Here is a 21214-nt window from a genome sequence, read left to right as displayed (position 1 = left end):
CGCCTTGGCAATTTTAGCATAGTTCCTAGGATACTGGTTGGCACTCAAAGGGTTAAGATATGATCTTGATAGAGGCCAAAAGCTTTAGCAGTACCTTCTTATATCATCTATCATTTAAAATGGAATTCTTTTGCATGAGTCTCAGTCTATAAGTCAGATAGGTACTTTACAAATGCAATTCAGTTTAGACCACAACTAAATACACACACTACTATGATGGCCTCATTCACATATTCAAGCTATTCCTATCAATTCTTCTGTAGTTTAATTTTATCATAATTCATATGTGTAAACACTCTAATTCTAAATCTATACTGATCCTATATAATAAAAGGCTAATATGCAAATTGACCGAATGGCGGAACGACCAGTCGCTATGACGTGCACTGACCACCAGGGGAGCACCGCTCAGGGAGAAGGCAGGCTCATGGCTGGTGAGTGCAGCAGCGGTGGTGGGAGCCTCTCCCACTTCCGCGGCCGCGCTAAGGACCCCTTGGGGGATGTCCAACTGCCGGCTTAGGCCTGCTCCCTGCCTAAGTCGGCAGTTGGACATCCTCCAAGGGGTCCTGGACTGCAAGAGGGCGCAGGCCGGGCAAAGGGACCCCCCCCCCTCCGGTGCACAAATGTCATGCACCGAGCCTCTAGTATAAATATAAAATGCATGATGGTATAAAACAATGCAAAGATATTCTTACAGATAAATTACCTTTCCCACTTTTAAAAAGGAAATTTTAAAAAGTTTTAAATTTGCTTTTGAGAACACAAGCAAAGATACCTCACAGAAGTCTGTTAGCAATTCAAATATATCTCAGGTTATGCATGACATAATAGAGGGTGTTTTTCAAATCAAATAGTTCTTAAGAGATGAATACTTCAGAAACTTATTTTATTTTGTTAAAATTACTTAGAAATTAGCAAAAAATGTCTTTTAAAGATTTTGGTTTCCAAAACAAATTCAAAACAAGAGAAATATCTTAATCATGCATTTCATTTGATATTACATTACATTTGATATTGCTTAGAGATTCTAATTTATTTATCATATTTTAAAAAAACAGTTTTTTCTTCAGTCAAGAGATTCCTGAGAAGCTTAGCAAATATTTTATAGGCTCGCTAGGCTCAAATTTTAATCTCTCCTCCTATTTTATGTTTTTTAACACTCATAATTTTAGGAATCACAAACAAGTATAAGTGATTCAATATAAACCTCAGAGATAAATAAAATTTCAATTTTACCCACTAAACATAGTTTTATATCAGAACGTTTTCATTTAAAACTTCATACACTCTAAATCACTATGTTACTAGGATATTAAAAACACATAATCATTATTCTCAAAATATTACTAATTCTGTTTAAATTTACCAAGAAGGACAAGCTATAAATACATCGGTATGAAATTTTTTTTAGAGAGGAACAAGTGTGACTTTTATCATATAAACTTTTATTTTTGAAAATCTAAGCAAAATAAAGACTTTTACTTAGAAATAACACTTGGCATTTAGCTGCTCACAGCATTGTCTTATTTGTAAAATCAATTATCTCAGAAAATTAATACCTCTTCTTAAGAAATAATACCTGATCCTTCACTTTTCACCTTTTTTCTCCATTCTCTCAAGCTTAACCTCCTGTGGCAGAGGTAGGGGTAGGAGCACACCTACTCAAATGCATATTCAAATCATCAATTAGTTTTCATACCTGACAACACTTACTGACAACTGAAAATTGGTTAGCTATCACTTCACATATTATAATTATACAGCATAGTAAGAAAACCTGATTTAATCACCTAGGCCAAGGGTCAGCAAAATTTTCTTAATGAGCCAGATTTTAGGCTTGCAGGTCACAGAGACACTGTTGCAACTAATAAGCTCTGCCACTGTAGTGCTAAGTCAGCCATAGACAACATGTAATTAATGGGTGGATTATGTTCCAATAAACCTTTATTTACCAAAACTGGTGACTGGCCCATAGGCCATAGCTTACCAACTACTGTACTAGGCAAACAGATCTGATTATCAATATATAACACCTCCAGTAAACATTATAATCATACTAGAGGCCCGGTACACAAAAATTTGTGCACTCGGGAGGGTCCTTCAGCCCGGCCTGTGCCCTCTCACAGTCTGGAACCCCTCAGGGGGTGACCACCTGCTGCCTTAGGCCCACTCCCCAGGGCATTGGGCCTAAGCTGGCAGTCAGACATCCCTCTGGCAGCCCGGGAGCCCTCTGGGATATCCACTTGCCAGCGGGGAGCAGGCCTAGCTGCAGTTGGACATCCTTAGTACTACTGAGGAGGCGGGGGTGAGGGGCTGATGGCTGTTTGCAGGCTAGCCAAGGCCTCCAGTGGGAACCTCACCCCATGAGGGTGTGGCCATCCTAGGTGAGGGGCTGATGTCTGTTTGCAGGCTGGCCACAGCCCCTTCAGGGTGGGGGGTCCCCGCTGGGGTGCCTGGCCAGCCTGGGTGAGGGGTTGAGGGCCGTTTTCAGGCTGGCTAAGCCCCCCAGCGGGGACCCTCACCCCATGAGGGTTTGGCCAGCCTGGGTGAGGGGCTGATGGCTGTTTGCAGGCTGGCCACAACCCCCAGCCACCCAAGCTCCCAGTGGAGGCTGGCTGGAAGCAGGTATCTGGGATTTATTTAGCTTCTATAATTGAAACTTTGTTGCCATGAGCGGAGGCCTCAGCTGGCTCAGGGCTGGCGAAAGCTTGGCTTCCTCCATTGCCCAGGCAACCAAGCCTCTGGCTTGCTCCAGCTCCGTGGCTGCCGGCTGCCATCTTGGTTGGGTTAATTTGCATATAGTCTCTCTGATTGGCTGGTGGGGGTGGCTTAGTGCGTAGCGAAGGGGCGGTCAATTAGCATCTTTGTCTTTTATTAGTGTAGATATTCCCCTCATATCTGGAAATTGCTATGTGGAACATTACTTATTAAAATCATAAAAGAACCATGAAAATATTTTCTTAGGTCAGAATCTCTGATAGATTGAAAAGTTTTAATAAAGCACACATTAGAATATAAGTTTGAGCCTGGCCGGTGTGGCTAAGTGGTTGAGTGTCAACCCAGGAACCAAGAGGTCACCATTTCAATTTTTGGTCAGGGCACATGCCCAGGTTGCAGGTTCAATCCCCAGCAGTGGGAGTGCAAGAGGCAGTTGGTCAATGAAGTTTCTCTCTGAGCAATGTTTCTATCTGTCTATCCCTCTCCCTTCCTCTCTCTCTAAAATTCAATAAAAACATATTTAAAATATACATATATACTGAAAATGTATAGTAAGGATGTGATTAAATCTTATTAAATAATCTTACCTTAATTAAATGAAAGAATCTAAACTCTAGTACATGTCTGGTTTCAAACTCAAAATATTTTTTGATCAAAACTTCAGTTTCTTGTGAAATTCCTGGAGAAACAAAATTGAAAACCTTTGTTAACCAATACTGGATAAAATGGGGTAATCATATTCCAACCTGTCTCTCTGAGTGAATGTAGCTACAAGATCTGGATAGAATACATGGAGCATCTACTTGAGGACCCTGAAAAGTAAACAGTAGCAAGCAGGTTGGGTAAGAAGACCAGAATTTGAAGTATCACTGAAAGAGCATTTTGTTTCCCACTGGTTTCTCCCAGCCTGAACTTAATACAGCTCCACCCAGAAGTATGCATTAGCGTAGAGAAAGCTTCAGAAATCTTCCGGTGCTCGCTCTGGGAAAGGGAAAGGGACCTCCTCACACCAAAATGTGTGGGAATACCTCCCCTTTTTTTTCTCCATTCTCTCAAGCTTAAATTAGCCTCCGGTGGCAGCTGTGGCAATAGAAGTCATCGGGACCCCAAGACTCTGATGGAGGGGAACACCTTCCTCTCTGATCGGAGTAGCTGTGGGCCCAAGAGGATGTGATGAATCCCTATTGATTTTTTTCTCTCCCTCTGTCCTCCTGCCACTTGGCCCTAGATAAGGGCACAGTTGTAGATAATGCACATTGAAGAGGGATAAGTAAAGCCCTATCTTTCTGGTCAGATGGAAAAAGGAGAGTTGCAGCAAATCAGAAAGCACTGGGAGATTCCAGAGAAGGAGCAGCTTGGGAAAGCAACATTTCAAAATTGTTTATGAACCACTGGGCTTACCCTCAAGCAGCACATGTGTGGATTTGACCCAAATAACATAGACTTTGAGACTTGAACTATGAGACAGACCACTACCAAGTTCCAGATTAGCCAATGGGTGGTGCACATGTGGGACAGTGCAAACAGCATGGCAAAGTCCTTGAAAATTGAACTGATGTTGTAACCACTATCCACAAGTACATACAGCCTGAACCTAACTGGGCTGATAGCATACTAAACAAATGCATCAACATTATACATGAGATTTAAACAAGACCTAAAGTTTCATAACATAAGAGTCAAAATGCCCAGGATATAATCCAAAATTACTTGACATAAGAACCAGGAAAATCTCAACTTGCGTGGGAAAAGATACCCACACTAAGAAAGAACAGATACTGAAATTATCTGAGGAAGATATAAAGAAATATAAAAGCAACTACTTAGAATGTTTTACCAAGTAAGAGCAAACATTCTTTACACATGTGGAAAAATAAAAAGACTCAGAAAACAAATAGAAGATATAAAGAACCAAATGCACATCTTAGAATTAGAAAAATATCAATAACCAAAATTAAAAGCTCACTAGATGAGCTCAATAGTAGAATGGAGACTACAAAAGAAAAAGTCAGGGAACTTAGTACAGATGAACAGAAATTATCTAAGGTGAACACTAGAGAAAAAAAGGCTGAAAAAAAAGAAAAAGAAGAATGTCTTAAATTCAACATTTGTGATACCAAGTATTCCAGCAAGAGAGAACAAAGAGTTCAATGTCATAAAAATATCTTAAAAAAATATTTTCCAAATGTGTTGGAGGGCATAAAATAATCTGTAAGATTTAAGACACTCAGCAAACCCTCGACCAGAATAAATACAAAGGAATCCATGGCAAGACATATACTAATTAAACTTTAGAAAACTGAAGACAAAAAATATCTTGAAATGAAGATGAAGATGAAATAAAGACATTCTTAGTGAAGAAAAACAAGAGAATAAGTTGACATCAGAACTGCTTTAAAAGAATTGCTAAAGGAAGTTCTTCTAACAGATGGTAAATGATATCATAAGGAAACTTTGATACACCAGGAATAAAGAGTGAGTAGCATAATTGTTAATTATCTGAGTAAATACAGTAGACTATTCTTATGTTCTTGAGGTCTTTAAAATAAATTTGATAGTTGAAAGCAAAAAAGTATATTGTCTGATGGGGCTTCCAACATATCTATATATATAAAAGCCTAAGCGCCCATCCGACCGTCCGACCAGTAGTTAAGGACCCCTTGGGGGATGTCGGAGAGCTGGTTTCAGTCCGATCCCCGCAGGCCAGGCTGAGGAACCCCACCAGGGCACAAATTCGTGCACCGAGCCTCTAGTATGCTATAATCTATAATAATAAAAGGGTAATATGCTAATTAGACCAGACGTTCTTCCGGACATCCTTCCTGATGAAGCTGGGCCCGAGGGAAGCCAGCCCGGGTCCCGGGTGCTGGCCAAAGGAGGGAAGCAGCCCGGGTCTCAGGTGCCTGCCAGTGGCCGGAGGAAGGAAGCCAGGGTCCCCGGTGCCAGAGGGAAGCTGGTGTCAGCAGCCAGGGGAAGGAAGGCCTATTCTTGCATGAATTTTCATGCATCGGGCCCCTAGTACGTATATAATACAATATAAAATGTAACTACCAAATTGGAGGGGGGGGGGGGGAGTAAAGGGACTTGTATGGCATTGTAATTCCTACAGCAACCACTAAAAAAACAAACAAACCCATAGGGATATAGTTTAAAACACAATCAATAGCTCTGGCCAGATCCAAAAGGCTACATATTGTATTACTGCATTCATTATGACACACTGAAAAAGGCAAAACTATAGGAAAAGAAAACAAATTGTCAGGGATGGGAGGATAGGGAAATGGTTGACTACAAAGCAGATGCACAGGTGCAATACTGTGATTTATAAGAAATATATATTTGGTCATTCAGATGACCAAATATATATTTTTCATATATAGTTGGGCTTCACCTACAGCTCTCCAAACCCTTGGAATTTCTCAAGTGATAAGAGCAATGGGAGCATACTTTGTTGTCCTCAGTTCTTATAAATAATTCAGAGCCATGAACGTGAAATGGGTGTCTTATTATTCTTAACAAGCTCCTTTCCACCAAATTGGGTTTATGTTAATGAGGTGACTTCTGGAAAGCACCTAAGGGGGCTGGTTGCCAGGAGAATCAACTATGTGATTGGAAGGCTGTCACTTTCAGTCTCCTAACCCCACACCTGACATGCAGGTAGGAAAGAGAGGCTGGAGGTGCATCAATCACCAATGGCAAGGGCCAATGATTTAATCAATCCCACCTACACAATAAAGCCTCCATAAAAACCCAATAGGAGTGGTTTCAAAGAGCTTCCAGGTTGGTTAGTGAACCCGTGAAAATTTGGTGAGTGGTGGGCTCCAAGAGGGCATGAAAGCTCCATATCCTTTCCCTATACCTGGCCCTATGCATCTCTTTAATCTAGATGTTTATATCCTTTTGTAAACCAGTAATCTAGTAAGTAATGTGTGTCCCTGAGTTCTGTGAGCTACTCTAGCAAATTAATAAAACCCAAAGAGCAGGGGTGGTCACTGAAATAGCCAATCTACAGCTGGTAGATCAGAAGTACAGGTGACAACCTGGACTTAGGATTGGCCTCTGAAGTAGGAGTGGCAGGGGAGAGCAGCCTTATGGGACTGAGCTCTTAACCTGAGGAATCTGATGCTATCTCTGGATAGATAGTGTCAGAGTGGAGCTGAATTGTAGAATACCCAGCTGATGTCCAAGAATTACTTATTGGTGTGGGGACCCCTTGCCATACACACATTGTAAATGTGTTCAGAACCTTTTAACAGGAGAATTTTAGAGTGACGAAATTGTCTGTATGGTATAGGGGTAATTGACAATGATCCTGTGTATTTGTCAAAAACGCTTATAGAATCACACATCACAAAGAGTGAACTTTAATGTATGCAAATTTTAAAAAATCAACTAATTGGGGGGATTTCAAGATAGAATACAGTCTGTGACAAATGAATCTGACTGTATTATAAATGAATAGCATTACCTCACTGAAGGGGGTAGGGGGAAATTGAACTGACCCAAGTAAATTTGGGAAATAATGTTTTGAATGGAAACTTTAAGGCTAAATATACTAGTAAAAGAGCCTGCACATAAACACTGTACTCTATGTGGTAAATATGTTTCTGGTGGTGGTACTAGTTAACAATTCTGAACTTGCTTTACATGTATACTGGGGTGGAACAAGTAAGTAAATGAATGACTGAAGCCAGGTTTCTCACTGTCAGAGAGAAGCCAGGCGGAGAAGGCTAGAATGCACCCTGTGGTACTGGATTGTAGTCACAGACATTGGTATGAACTTAACATATACACTGCTTAATATGTAATATAGATGAATAAACAGAAATAATTATAGATATGTATACATACATGGATTAGCATACATACTAGTATGTATAATTCCTAGTTCTGTTCTCTGAGAAGGCCTAGAAACAGTGATACCTCAATAGCAAGGAGTACATTCAGCACCTAGACATTGGTCTCTAAACACAATTCTCCAATACAAGAGACCAGAGCTCCTTAGAGAAATGACTGATTTTAAGAGTAGGGTGGAGAAAAGACAAGATGAGCCTGGAGTTATCTTGTAGTGCCAGAAATCAGGAACTCAAAAAAGAAAAGGAACAGGAGTTAACATTGGAATAATTTTAGCAACAAAATAAGTAACATAGTATTGAACTATAAACCAATGTACTAGTATAAAGTAAGTATACATATTGATGTAAATGAATGAATGAATGAATCAGTGAAGAATGGAAGAGAAGGGACAAACTTCCTTACGGAAGAATTCCTAATAATACATATATAGAGAGATAACCGATCCATAAAATGTAGCGCAATCAACCCACCCCCTTGAATGTAGGCTGGAATTAGTGACTCACTTCTAAAGAATGAGTACAAAAAGACAAAAATAGTAACGTTAAGGTGGAGGAACCCAGCAAACATTACCTTAACCAAGTGATGCTATCATGTACTTCCGATTTGATGTGATAAAATTCTTCCCTAAAACTCTTAACCTTAGTCTAGTAATAAAAACACCAGACAAACACAAATTAAGGGACATTCTACAAAAAACCTGACTAGTACACAAAACTATCAAGGTCCCAAAAAACAAAGAAAGACTGAGAAATGCCACAGACTACTGGAGACATAAATGCAATGTAGAATCCTGTATGGGATCCTAGAACAGAAAAAGAAGACCAGTGGAAAATCAGCAAAATCCAAGTATAGAATATAGAGTTTGATTAACATAAGGTACCAATGGTGGTTTCCTGGCTTTGACAAATGTACTTGGTTTCATAAGATGTTATTATGGGAAGCTGGGTGAGGGACAAACAAGAACTCTGTATTATCTTTGCAACTTTTCTTTAAAAAAAAAGTATTTTTATTGATTTCAGAGAGGAAGGTAGAGTGACAGACAGAAACATCAAGGATGAGAGAGAATCATTGATCGGCTGCCTCCTGCACACCCGCTACTGGGGATCAAGTCTGCAACCTGGGCATGTGCCCTTGACCGGAATCAAACCCGGGATCCTTCAGTCGGCAGGCCAATGCTCTGTCCACTGAGTCAAACTGGCTAGGGCCTTTGCAACTTTCCTATAAATCTATAATAACTCCAAAATAAAAGTTTCTATTATTTTAAAAAAATAGACAAAAGAATTGAACAGACCCTTCACAAAAGAAGATATACATATTAGAGGCCCGATGCACGAAATTCGTGCCAGGGGCTCGGCCCTCACAGCCACGGTGGCTGCAGCCACCGGCTTTGTCTGGAAGGTCGTCTGGAAGAACGTCCAGAAGTTCGTTTGGCTGTCTGGTCTAATTAGCATATTACGCTTTTATTATTATAGATATACTAATATATCAAAAAAGCACATGACAATATGTTCAGCATCATTAGCTATTAGGAAAATGCAAATTAAAATCATTAGATATCATTGCAAACCTATTAGAATGGCTAAAATTAAAAAGACTAACCATACCAAGTGCTGACAAGTAGGCAGAACTAGAATTATCATACACTTCTGATGGTATAACCACTTTAGAAAAAAGTTTGGCAATTTCTTATACAGTTAAATTATATACTTACCATCTGATTCATCAATCCCACTACTATGTATTTACCCAAGAGAAATGAAAACTCACATTCACACAAAAGCCTGTACATGAATGTTTATAGCTTCTCTATTCAAATTAGCTAAAAGCTTGAACAACTCAAAGTCCTTCAATGAATGAATGGATGGATAAACAAACTCTGGTACATCCATACAACTGAATCCTACTCAGCAATTAAAAGTAATCTTAAGGCATTATGCTAACAGCCTCAAATAGCTACATACTGTATAATTCCATTTAATGATCATTTTTGAAAAAAATAAAACTGAAACGACAGAGTGGTTGTCAAGAGTTACTGATGGGCTGGAGAAGGTGCAACTGCAAAGTGACAGGGATAGCATGAAGTTTTATGAATTAATTGAACTGTCTGGATAATGACTTTGATGATGGTTAATGAATCTACAGACATGTTAAAATTCATCAACTGTACATAGAAAAAGTCAATTTTACTGCATGTTCATGAAAAAATTTTTTATGATAATTAAATAAACAAATAACCTTCAGCTCATTAAGGTTTTTCTAGAATATTTAGTTTGGAGTTTATAGTCTGTAACAATTCTCTTGTTTATTCTGGCTACTTTTAAGATAGAGCAGTGACAAATATCACCGCTCTGTCCTGACATGTATAATCACTGTGGGATCAATAATCTAAATGTCAGTTCTTCTAGGTAGTGCATCACCTGCAAAGGAATCTAATCTACAAACAATCACAACCCTACCTAACTGAAGAGTAAATCCTGATAATGACTTAATGGCATCATAAAAGAACTTCCATTAAAGTTGTCTTTAAAAAAAAAAATACTGATTTATAGTCAGAGAATTTCAGAAAGGGAAAAATGTTTTGTGATTAATTCTACTTCAAATGCATAAGAGCATTCTAAAAATAAAAAAAGTAAAACAATCATTTGTTTCCACCTTTATTATCAGGGAAAAATTAGTTGTTTGAATAAATTGGACAAGGTGAAACAAAAATGTAAATCAGATAACAATATTTCAGAATTAATTCTATTCTTCTGCAGAGTTTATTTATCTTACTAATCCACTAGTACTATAAGCTTCCATTATATATTATATGTACACATGGCACGAAACATTCAAATCCATATACTACAGGAATTAATTTAAATTTAAAAAGCAATAAGTACAAATCTGCTACCTGTCCATATTTAATCATATTTAATCTATTCTATTCCTGTTTATCTTAGGTGTTATTTCTAAAAATTATATTCAGCCAAATACCTGTATTTAAGTGAAACTCAATGATTACTTGTTTTTTTGTGTGTGTGTGTTTTAAATATATATTTTATTGATTTTTTTTACAGAGAGGAAGGGAGAGGGTTAGAGAGTTAGAAACATCAATGAGAGAGATACATCAATCAGCTGCCTCCTGCACACCTCCTACTGGGGATGTGCCCACAACCAAGGTACATGCCCTTGACTGGAATCGAACCTGGGACCTTTCAGTCCGCAGGCCGACTCTCTATCCACTGAGCCAAACCGGTTAGTGCTGATTACTTATTTTTTAAGGATACAATTGTTCACAGCTTTGTTAGTAAGTTTATCAACAATTTCACATTGCTACACTTTATTTAAAAGAATAAGATTGTTGTTGTTTTTTAAAAAGGCCAATCTATAACTGCACTAATTTCAAATGAAAAACAAAAACTTGTGTAAGAAAACATTTTTTTTTGCCTTAGGCCTTTTGTATTCCTAATACTATATTCAATTAGAAGTGAAATGGCCACTTCAAGAAGTTAGGATTATTTTTCCCAGAAACACATTTGGAAAAAGATATGGCTTATCCTTTCTAACTGAAGCCATTTGTATGTAATTGCCTAACTGTTCACTAAGGTCATTTTAGTTTCAACATCTGTTAAAACTTGCTTATTCCTCCATGTAGTCATAATAGACGCTCAATTTACTAAACAAAGACTGCTTTAATAATTCAAATCTGCCTTCTAAAGATGCAATGCACCTGTAAAAACTTTTCAGTAAGACAGTAAATTTCATCTGTCTTTCTGTGCACAGCATATATTTTAGTTACTCCTTTATTTTAATGTCCATAACCACGAAGGGTATTTTCCCTCTTTTCAAAAGAATCAAGAGAACCTCAATCATTTTTCTTGTTGTGCCATTCACTGATAGACTTCCAGCTTTCTTCAAGTTTCCACTCAGTAAGAATTTTTGCATATGAACTATATCCAATAGGATGCTACACTTTCTTAGGCACTGAAATATCAAAAAAGTTTACAGAAATCAACACTATCTAGTAACATTTAAAAAATTATAGTACATTAATCCACTTTTAAAAAATAAAAGTAGTTATCACCGTTTTTCACCCAAGTTAGTATTATCCAAACTTAATACGACAATAGCTATCTCTCCATAAGCAAATCAAGTGAATTTTCTATCCACTATTCCAAAAGTTATTTTTTTCAGAAATGAAATCTTTGTATAAATATATTTAGGCTATTTGTTTGGAGACATGAAGAGTCATACTTACTGATAAGAAATTATCCATGAATAATGTTAAATGGCCAAAGAATTATAAAGCAATTTTGGATGGAGAACTTGGTATGTATTAAGATGCCATAAGAACCCATGTGATTTTTACACTTTGTAGCCCAAAGTTGTGTTACAAGTATATTTAGTCACTCACTAGTAGTTCTGATTTTTAAAAAGTTCTGTAATGGTCAAGTTTGAAATTAATACCTGGGTAGATTATAAGTGTCATACTTACTTACTAAGCTTACTCCAATCCATCATTATTAAAATTCCCCATTGCTGCTTTGGGAAATTATGTAATACAGAATTGTAACCTTGACCATCCCCCCAAAAAATTAAGAATAACTGCCTCTAGAAGTTTTTGAACAATTGGTAAGAATCTTGTGGGTTTTCCATAAAGAGTACACTGACACTCAGCACACAGTGAGAGCGCATTAGGGAATTGTATAGGAGAAAGACAGAAGCTGTAATAGTAGTAAATAACAGAAATAAATCTCTTTCACTATTTTAAAAGTCTATCCATTCAAAGAAAAAACATATTGAGGAGTTTATTTTAATGTGCTTCTGGGTTGGCAATTCTTCACTATCTATTGATGAATACTGGTTTAAAGCAATTACTGATTATTTTTTACTTGGGTAAATACTTTCTGGCTATTGAATGCAGGGGGGGGGAATCAAAAGTTTAGCAAATTATATGATAGCTTTTGTAAAACTGCCTTTAGCACTTTAGAATTCTTATTAAGAAAAATAAAATGGAGTACATGATCATTCTTAAGGCCTTTTAAAAAATTCTTCAGCAGAATCTTAAATTGTCATCTGAATCTGGATTACTGAACTCAAAATTCCTCACTGCTTTTGGAGTAGAACATAGCAGAAAAGAGAGTTAATTCATGTTCCTAACAACACAAGGAAAAACAAAGTAAGCCTTGTTAACAATATCTGTTGAGCACCTAGTATGTAAAACACTATTGTAGTGGTGTTATCGGAGAAATGCATAGATTGCCTTTCTCCTTTGCTAGTGGGAGTGGGGTTCTTGGGGTACCAATAGAATAAGCATTTAAGGAGGCCCCCACGGGAGGATGAGAAGATGTAGTTGAAAGCTTTATTTTCATGCAATTGCATCCCTTCAATAAAGCTAGAAGCAGAGCCGGTGTCCAAAATTTCCATTCCATGTTGGAATTGGATTCGGTACAGCATTAGGCTAGTTGCAGTCCATTAGTCCATTGTGTGGGGTCCACCTGGCTGTGGGCCATGTGGGAAAATGCAGGAGTGTGGGAGCCACGCAAGCCAGGAGTCAACCAAGAGCCAGGAGCCAAGAGCACAAGAGAAAGCAAGAGCACTAACTCCTTTGTTTAGGGGATTAAATATTTCAAATGCTCCTGTGCTTGCAGTGGCCATGCCTACTCTGGCCAATGACCTGTTCCCGGGTGTGACTGACAGGTAGTACCTCCCCTATTTCACCCAGACTTATGGGGTATGCGTCTATTCTCCCCCTCTCCAGTCCCTTCCTTCCCTCAGGATCTACAGGGAATAGACTGGTGGCCCCCTGAGGAGTGTTAAACTGCTGTTTCCTGGCAAAGCTGCACAAATGACATACCTATACTATTTGGCCTTCCCGTTGCTCCTTTCCAGTTATTTATAACTAGGTTAAATTATAACAGTATCAGTGGTGGGATGAGGAAAGGGCCAAAACAAAAAGCACTACACTAGTACTTGCTTTCAAATAACTCACATAAATATAAAACACACAAAGAATCTGTTATAAAGCATGACTGTATCTGATTTACTTGTTTTTTATAAGTATACTGCTATACATATAAGGGCAGGGGCCATGCCTAACCTTGTTTACCACAGTAACCTCAGTGCCTATTGTAATATCCAGTACATAGTAAGTAATCAAAAATTATTTGTTGGATAGATTAAGACTTTCAACAGTTATGTCAAAACTGACACCTGGCTTCCTTGACTCCAGGAACCTAACCCCCTTTGACAGAATAAAGGCTCTCCAAAGATATCCTGCCCCTTTTCCCTAACCTCCAGCCTAGCTTTTCCTACAAGGCAAAAGGGACTTTCAGTTATAATTAAGGTTAAGGACACTGAGATGAAGAGATTATCCTGGATTTTCCCAGTGGTCCCAAATTAATCACATGAGTCCTTTAACGTGGAAGAGAAAAACAGAAGATGGATCAGAGAGATGAGACAGCAGGAGGAGATATTGCAAGTCTTAAAGGGACTTGACCTGTTGCTGGCTTTTTAAAATGTTGGAAGGAAGGCTACAGCAAAAAAATGAGGGTAGTCTCCGGGAGCTGGGAAGAGCCCTCATCTAACAGCTAACAAGGCAACTGTGATGTAAGCCCTACAATTTCAAGAAAAAGAATCCAGCCCTACTGCCTCCAGAAAGGAACACCATCATGCCGAAATTTTTATTTTAGCCCTGTGGGACCCGAGTTGTCTTACTGACCTGGAGAACATAAGATAATAAGTTTTTGTTGTTTAAACTACTAAGTTTGTAGTAATGACAGCAATGAAAAACTAATACATCCCCTTTAACCTCTATTCTAGCAACTCAAATATATAGCCTCTCATTATCATCCTGCCACTGTTTCAATAAAAGATCTAAAATTCTTAAATGCTTCAATCTGATCACAATCTCCTATTCTTTCTTTCTGATTAATACTCATTTGAGGATATTTCTTCCATTGCTCTTCAGAGAGTGGAAGGGAGAGAGGGAGGGTAGAGAGAGAAAAATTGCTCTTCAGAGAGAGTGGAAGGGAGAGAGGGAGGGTAGAGAGAGAGATACATCGATGTGATAGAAACACATCGACTAGTTGTATACCACACATACCCAGACTGGGGAGGGGGGCAAACACGCAACCCAAGTATGTACCTTCTAGAATCAAACCTGTGACTCTTTGGTGACCAGGCTGGCGCTCTAACCACTGAGATGCTGGCCAGGGCACAATCTCCTATTCTTAACTCTTCTTCACTCTTCTCATACGTGCCATTAAGAAGGAAAGATTTCGTTTAAAAGAATGGATATCTTGAAAAAGAATTAGCATTTTCTAGTTACAATGTTTGGTCAGCATTGTGTCAAGAGAGTACATGACAGCTCTGTAGAATGGTTATAACAAACTGCAAATTTCACATCCTTTGCAACATGCAGTACCAAGGACATACACAGAACGTGTTATTAACAATCCAGCATGTCAAACAAATCCTGATTAACTTACTTTCAAAGGAAAAGCCTTTTGCTTTTACATTTGGTACCATTTCTTTGCCTCTTTATATTTATACACTTGCTCTAAAATATTAGAACAACCTCATAAACAGTCTGTTTAACAGTAATTAGAATTTTATCTAGTTAAAACAACAGCAGAGCATGCCACAACACAGATGGCAGAAGACTTTCTCCTTGTCTGATCAGTGTCAAAGAACTGTTCTCCTACTTCATGAGTATGAAGAATCTTGTTGCAGGCTATCTCACTTACAAAATACATACTTATGAGTGGAAGGGCAGCTTTATTAAGAAAACCTTTGTTCAGCAGCACTCTTGGCTATTTTTCAATGTAAATATTTTTCTTACTGCCCAGAAAAAAAACGCCTAGCCAAATATATGATTAAAAAATCAAAATGGATAGAAGTCTGTATTATTGATTTTACCCTGGTTCCAAGTCCTTAAGCACAATAATACCTTTATGGAGCAGGTTCCCAAACTTGGAGCTTTTAAAAATCCCAATGCTCAAGTTCCACCCCATACCAATTAAATCAGAATGTCTGGGTAGGGGATAGGAATCAGTATTTTTAAAAATCCCTAAGTGGTTCCAGTTTATTATTAGCAATGTGGTATGGTACAGTGCACTGAATAGAATCAAGTCTAGATCTGGCACTGGCTCTACCACCAGCAAGCCTGAGTATGTCACAGGAAGCCATTTCCTCATCTGTAAAAATTTAAGGTTGGATAAGTCATTTCTAGTATCTAACATGTTACAAGTCTAGGATGAGATTCCTTAGTTCTCTTCTAAAGATTAAACTGCCTCAACATTTAAACTATGTAAAATTTTTTTTAAAAAAAATCCATGATCCAATACTTATTCCAGCTAAAGATTAAACTGCCTCAACATTTAAACTATGTAAAAAATTTTTAAAAAAAAATCCATGATCTACTTATTCCAGCTTGTTAAAAGTTTGTGTGTGTGTGTGTGTGTTTAAGAAAGATCATCTTATAGTAGAAATTTAGCTATACTTCAATTGCACAGATTTTGATATATCATTATGTCTACCCAGGTCATAAAATGATATGTGTGTTGGGAATGACTGGGAAGCTTGAATCATCTCAAAATATAGCTTGCTATTAGACTATTTCTGAATTCCCATTAAATTATATACTGCATGTATTCTGATATTCTTAAATAGCATTCCTGGTTTCATTTAGGTCCTAAAGATATAAAATGATTTTGACTTTTTACCAATATTAACTGATTTCATTAAAGCAAATCATTAATGATATCAGGGACATGGTTAAAAGAATCCCTAAATAGCAAGTTATTGTTTTACTGTCTCAAACTGAATCTGTACCTTTGCCCAGCCCTCTTACAAAGACACGCTACCAGTTAGGAGCCTGCATGGGAAAGAGTTAATTCACTCAACAAGTTGTTATTTTATAGCACCAGGGCTTGGGGACTGGGTGGCAGACTTCTATGATGCACCGCCAATGATCTCTGCTCCCGGTATTCATATGCTTGTGTGATGTCCTATTCCTCTGAGTGTGGACTGGGCCTAGTGGCTTCCTTCTAAAGAATAGAATATGGCAAAAGTGATGGGATATCACTTCTTTGATTAGGTTATAAAAGATTATAATGTCCTTTTTGCTGGCACTTTTTCTTGCCCTCTCACTTACTTGCTCTGATCTTGATTGCCTACTTTGAGGGAGATGCTTTATGAAGAGGTCCATGTGGCAAGGAACCAAGGGAGGCTTCTGGCCAATTCCAACAAGGAAATGAATCCTGCCAACAGAGCTAGGAAGTGGATCTTTCCACAGCAAGCCTTTAGATGGATGGGCTGCATACCCAGTCAACTCATTGATTGTAGCCTTGTAAGAGACCTAAGCTGTTCCCGCATTCCTGACCTACTGAGAGATAATAAAAACTTTGAGCTTCTAAGTTTTGAGGTAGTTTACTGTGTAGTGGTAGATAGCTACAGGAACCAAAAGTTGAATAATGAATAGCATCAAGGTATCAACAATCTAGTAATGGCTGAGAGAGATGTAAATACAATAGTAGGTACTGTATTAATATTTGTGTTTTTAAAATATATTTTTAGTATTTTTAGAGAGAGAGGAAGGGAGAGGGAGAGACATAAAAACATGAATGATAGAATCATTGATTGGCTGCCTCCTGCATGGCCCCCACCAGGGATTGAGCCCAAAACCCAGACATGTGCCCTGACTGGGAATCGAACTGCGACCTCCTTGTTCATGGGTCAACATTCATCCATTAAGCCACCTGGCTGGGCTAATATTTGCTTAATGAATGACTGAACCAATCAAGAGGATTCTCTCACTGATCCGTTTTAACATAGTGAAGTAATCTAAAAAATGTCAAAGGTACCAAAGTTTACCCTCATATTTTAATCATTGTGATTTGTGTTCTGACATATTTAACTTCTTAATTATACTCATACTAGAGGCCTGGTGCACAAATTTGTGCATGCATGGGTGGGGTCCCTCAGCCTGGCCGGCGATCGGGGGCTGATCAGGGCCATGGAGGTTGGCCGGCTGTGGGAGGTTGGCTGTGGGAGCACACTGACCACCAGGGGCAGCTTCTGCGTTGAGCACAGTGACCGGTAGACCACTGCTTAGGCTTTAATATATAGAGACTGAGCTTATATTAAATTAGTTTGCGTGGGAGGTTGGCTGTGGGAGCACACTGACCGCCAGGGGCAGCTTCTGCGTTGAGCACAGTGACCAGTAGACCAGTTGCTTAGGCTTTAATATATAGAGATTGAGCTTATATTAAATTAGTTTGCATTCCCCTCAATGCATAATTAGGAGGGGAAGAGCAGTCCAGAATCATCCTAGACAACAAGAAACAACCAGACTGATTAAAAAAATAATAATTTTTCATAATCCAAAGTGGAAAATCCACATGCACATTTCATAAAATATAACTGTTAAGAATTTTCAAAGCCTAAGAGTAAAGAGAAAAAAAAGATGACTAAAAATTTCAATCACATTTACTAGTATAAAAGTACAAAATACTTCAAGATTTTATAAATTTTTAGAGGTAATTTATAACCTTTGCCTAAGATAATACCATGTGTTTTCCATTCATTTTACAACCTACATATACTTCATTTCCTTTTTTTTACACTATCAGTGATAAAAGAAATAAACTACTTAGATGAAGCAATATTTAAAGTTTCTCAAAGATAAGAATACAACTTGATTGAGCTGAGAAAATAATTTTATAAATGTTATTTTTACATTTGTATTTGTATAGTGTTTTACACATTTTCCGCGGTGCTATTACATCTTCATCTATTATGATCTTCACAATGACATACACAATAAAAAGGCAGATCTAATCACACCCTCCCCCACCTCCAACATATGTACATATACTTTACAGATGGAAATAATTGAGTAACAAAGAGATTAACTGACTTGCTCAAGGTAAATAAGCTATAAATGGTTCAACCTGGACTATAATAGTTCTTTCAAATCAAAGTCCACTATTTTCTATCATGACATATTAGCTCGTTCCGTGATTAAAGAAAGGTACCACTCCATAAGTGTACAAAGACTTCACTGTAAAGGCATCTTCCTTCAGGATTGGGGTTTTCACATTCCAATCTGTTATAAAAGTGTTTGCAGATGTTACAAATGTGCTAATATTCTTACAGAAAACAAAAGGAAAAAAGCCCAAGAAGTTAATAAAAATCAACTAAAGAAAACTTAGTATCCAAAGCTGTAGTAATATGAGATTAATGGTTATCCTCTGTACAAAAGATCAATGTTTTAGGACCTTTGAACTATTAAACAGATATCACTGCAGCCAGAGAATATATATAAAAGGCTATTCCAGGTAAAAATCACATATTACCACTAGATCTCATACTAGATCCTTATCTGAATAACCCTGGAAATCTGGACTCAATAAGAATGAATTCTTTTTGACCTAGTAGAAATCTGGATTCATCTCTAAACCTATGTCAGGCTTATTGGGACTCTGAAACTACAAATATGGCTGCAAGCCCAGGAGGCAATAGCACACTTAGAATTAACAGAATCTGGCCTAGATAGAGAGGGCCATTCATTTCTAGGGCCAAGTCAAACTAACCTAAAAATAGGTAAGGCTTCAGTACAACATGGTTTGACTCTGTGGAACAGTATCTGTTACCTCAGATACTCTTTTCTTTCTTCCATTTTCAGCCAATATTGAGGGACTGACATGTTACATCATACTTCATTATGGAGAGAAGTTAAAACAATTTAACTATGAAGGATCCCTCCAATAAAAAAGACGGGAAAAGACTAAAAAAGCAAAGAACTGATAAAGACAAATACAAAACAAATAGCAAGATGGCAGACATAAGCCCAATTACATCAGTAATCACATTAAATGTAATTAGTCTGAACTCCTGATTAAAAGGAAACTGTCAGATTAGATAAAATGTGGTATACAAGAAATCCACTTTAGGTATACAAACAAAAAGTTTAAAATTAAAAGATGGTAAAGGTATACCAGGCTAACACTAATCAAGAGAGAGCTGGAAAAGTCTATTTCACAGCAAAGACTATTATGAAAGATAAATATGGTCATTTCATAATGATAAAGGAACCAATTCAAGAGGATACAAGAGTCCTAAACTAACACCTTCAAAATGCATAAAGCAAAACTGAATGAACTGCATGGAAGAATAGAAAATCCATGATCATCCAGATATTTCAACACTACTCTCCCCAAAATTGATAGAACAAGACAGAAAACTAATAATACAGCAGATTGAACAATACTACCAACCACTTTGAATTAACTGACATTTATAGAACATTCCATTCCACTCAATATACATTCTTTTCAAGTACATGTGGAACCATTACCCAAGACAGACTATATTCTGAGCCATAAAACCATTCTCAATAAATTTTAAAGATTTAAAATCAGACAAAGTATATTCTCTGATCACAATGTAATTAAATTAAAATCAGAACATCTAAAAAAATTCCCCAAAATCTGGAAACCAAAAGACACACTTGTAAATCTTAGAAAAGAAGGTCTGAAATCAATGACCTTAAGAAATTAGAAATAAAAGAGCAAATTAAGCCTACGCAGTAAAACATTCTCTCCTTTTCTGTAAGGACATTGAAAAAACAGATAAAGATATAAACAAGTGGAAGAATATACCGTGTTCATGGAATGGTAGAATTAACATCATTAAAATGTCCATATTACTCAAAGCAATCTACCGATTCAATGCAATCCCTATTATTTACCAGCAGCATATTCACAGATCTAGAACAAATACTCCAAAAATTTATATGGAACCAAAAAACAAAACAAAACAATAAAACCCTGAATAGCTGCAGCAATCTTGAGAAAGTAGAACAAAGTTGGAGGGATCACAATGAAAGATATCAAGTTATACCACAAAGCCACTGTAATCAAAACAGCCTGGTATTGGCACAAGAATAGGCATATAGGTCAAATGGAACAGAACAGAAAACCCAGAAATCAACCCAAGCCTTTATGCTCAAATAATATTTGACAAAGGAAGCAAGAACATACAATGGAGTCAAGACAGTCTCTTCAATAAATGGTGTTGGTTAAATTAGACAGATATATGCAAAAAAATGAAACCAGACTACCAACATACACCATATACAAGAATTAAATTCAAAATGGATAAAAGAATTAAATGTGAGTCATGAAACCATAAAAATCCTAGAAGAAACCATAGGCAGCAAAATCTCAGACATCTCTCTTAGCAATATGTTTACAGATACTTCTCCCAGGGCAAAGGAAAGGAAGAAGAAAATAAACAAACGGGACTACATCAAAATAAAAAGCTTCTGCACAGCAAAAGAAACCATCAACAAAATGAAAAGGGAGCCCACTGTATGGGACAACATATTTGGCAATGATACATCTGATAAAGGGTTAATATCCAAAATATATAAGGAACTCATACAACTTAACAAAAGGAAGACAAACAATCCAATTAAAAAATGGGCAAAGGACCTAGACACTTCTCCAAAGAGGACGTACAGAAGGCCAAGAGACATATGAAAAATGCTTAAAGTCACTAATCATCCGAGATGCAAATTAAAATGACAATGAGGTATCACCTCACACCTGTCAGAATGGCTACCATCAACAAATCAACAAATGACAAGTGT

General features: G+C 37.5%; 1 protein-coding gene across 2 annotated transcripts in view; it reads right to left on the bottom strand.

Annotated features, from left to right (window-relative positions):
• The window catches only part of GLCE (glucuronic acid epimerase), an 82805-nt gene that overhangs the window by 55212 nt on the left and 6379 nt on the right, over positions 1–21214 (bottom strand). Inside the window, exon 1 of one of the 2 annotated variants that reach the window (XM_005862090.2) lies at positions 3306–3419. The exons of the other annotated variant lie outside the window; for it this stretch is intronic. The gene's annotated coding sequence lies outside the window, so the exon portion shown is untranslated. Of the gene's footprint in view, positions 1–3305; positions 3420–21214 lie in introns of those variants that run through there. 2 annotated transcript variants of the gene reach the window in all.

The sequence above is a fragment of the Myotis brandtii genome, unplaced genomic scaffold (assembly GCF_000412655.1).
Source record: "Myotis brandtii unplaced genomic scaffold, ASM41265v1 scaffold160, whole genome shotgun sequence".
Taxonomy (NCBI): domain Eukaryota; kingdom Metazoa; phylum Chordata; class Mammalia; order Chiroptera; family Vespertilionidae; genus Myotis; species Myotis brandtii.
The sequence above is the reverse complement of the archived record's forward strand: the minus strand, read 5'-3'. Positions and strand labels throughout refer to the sequence as shown.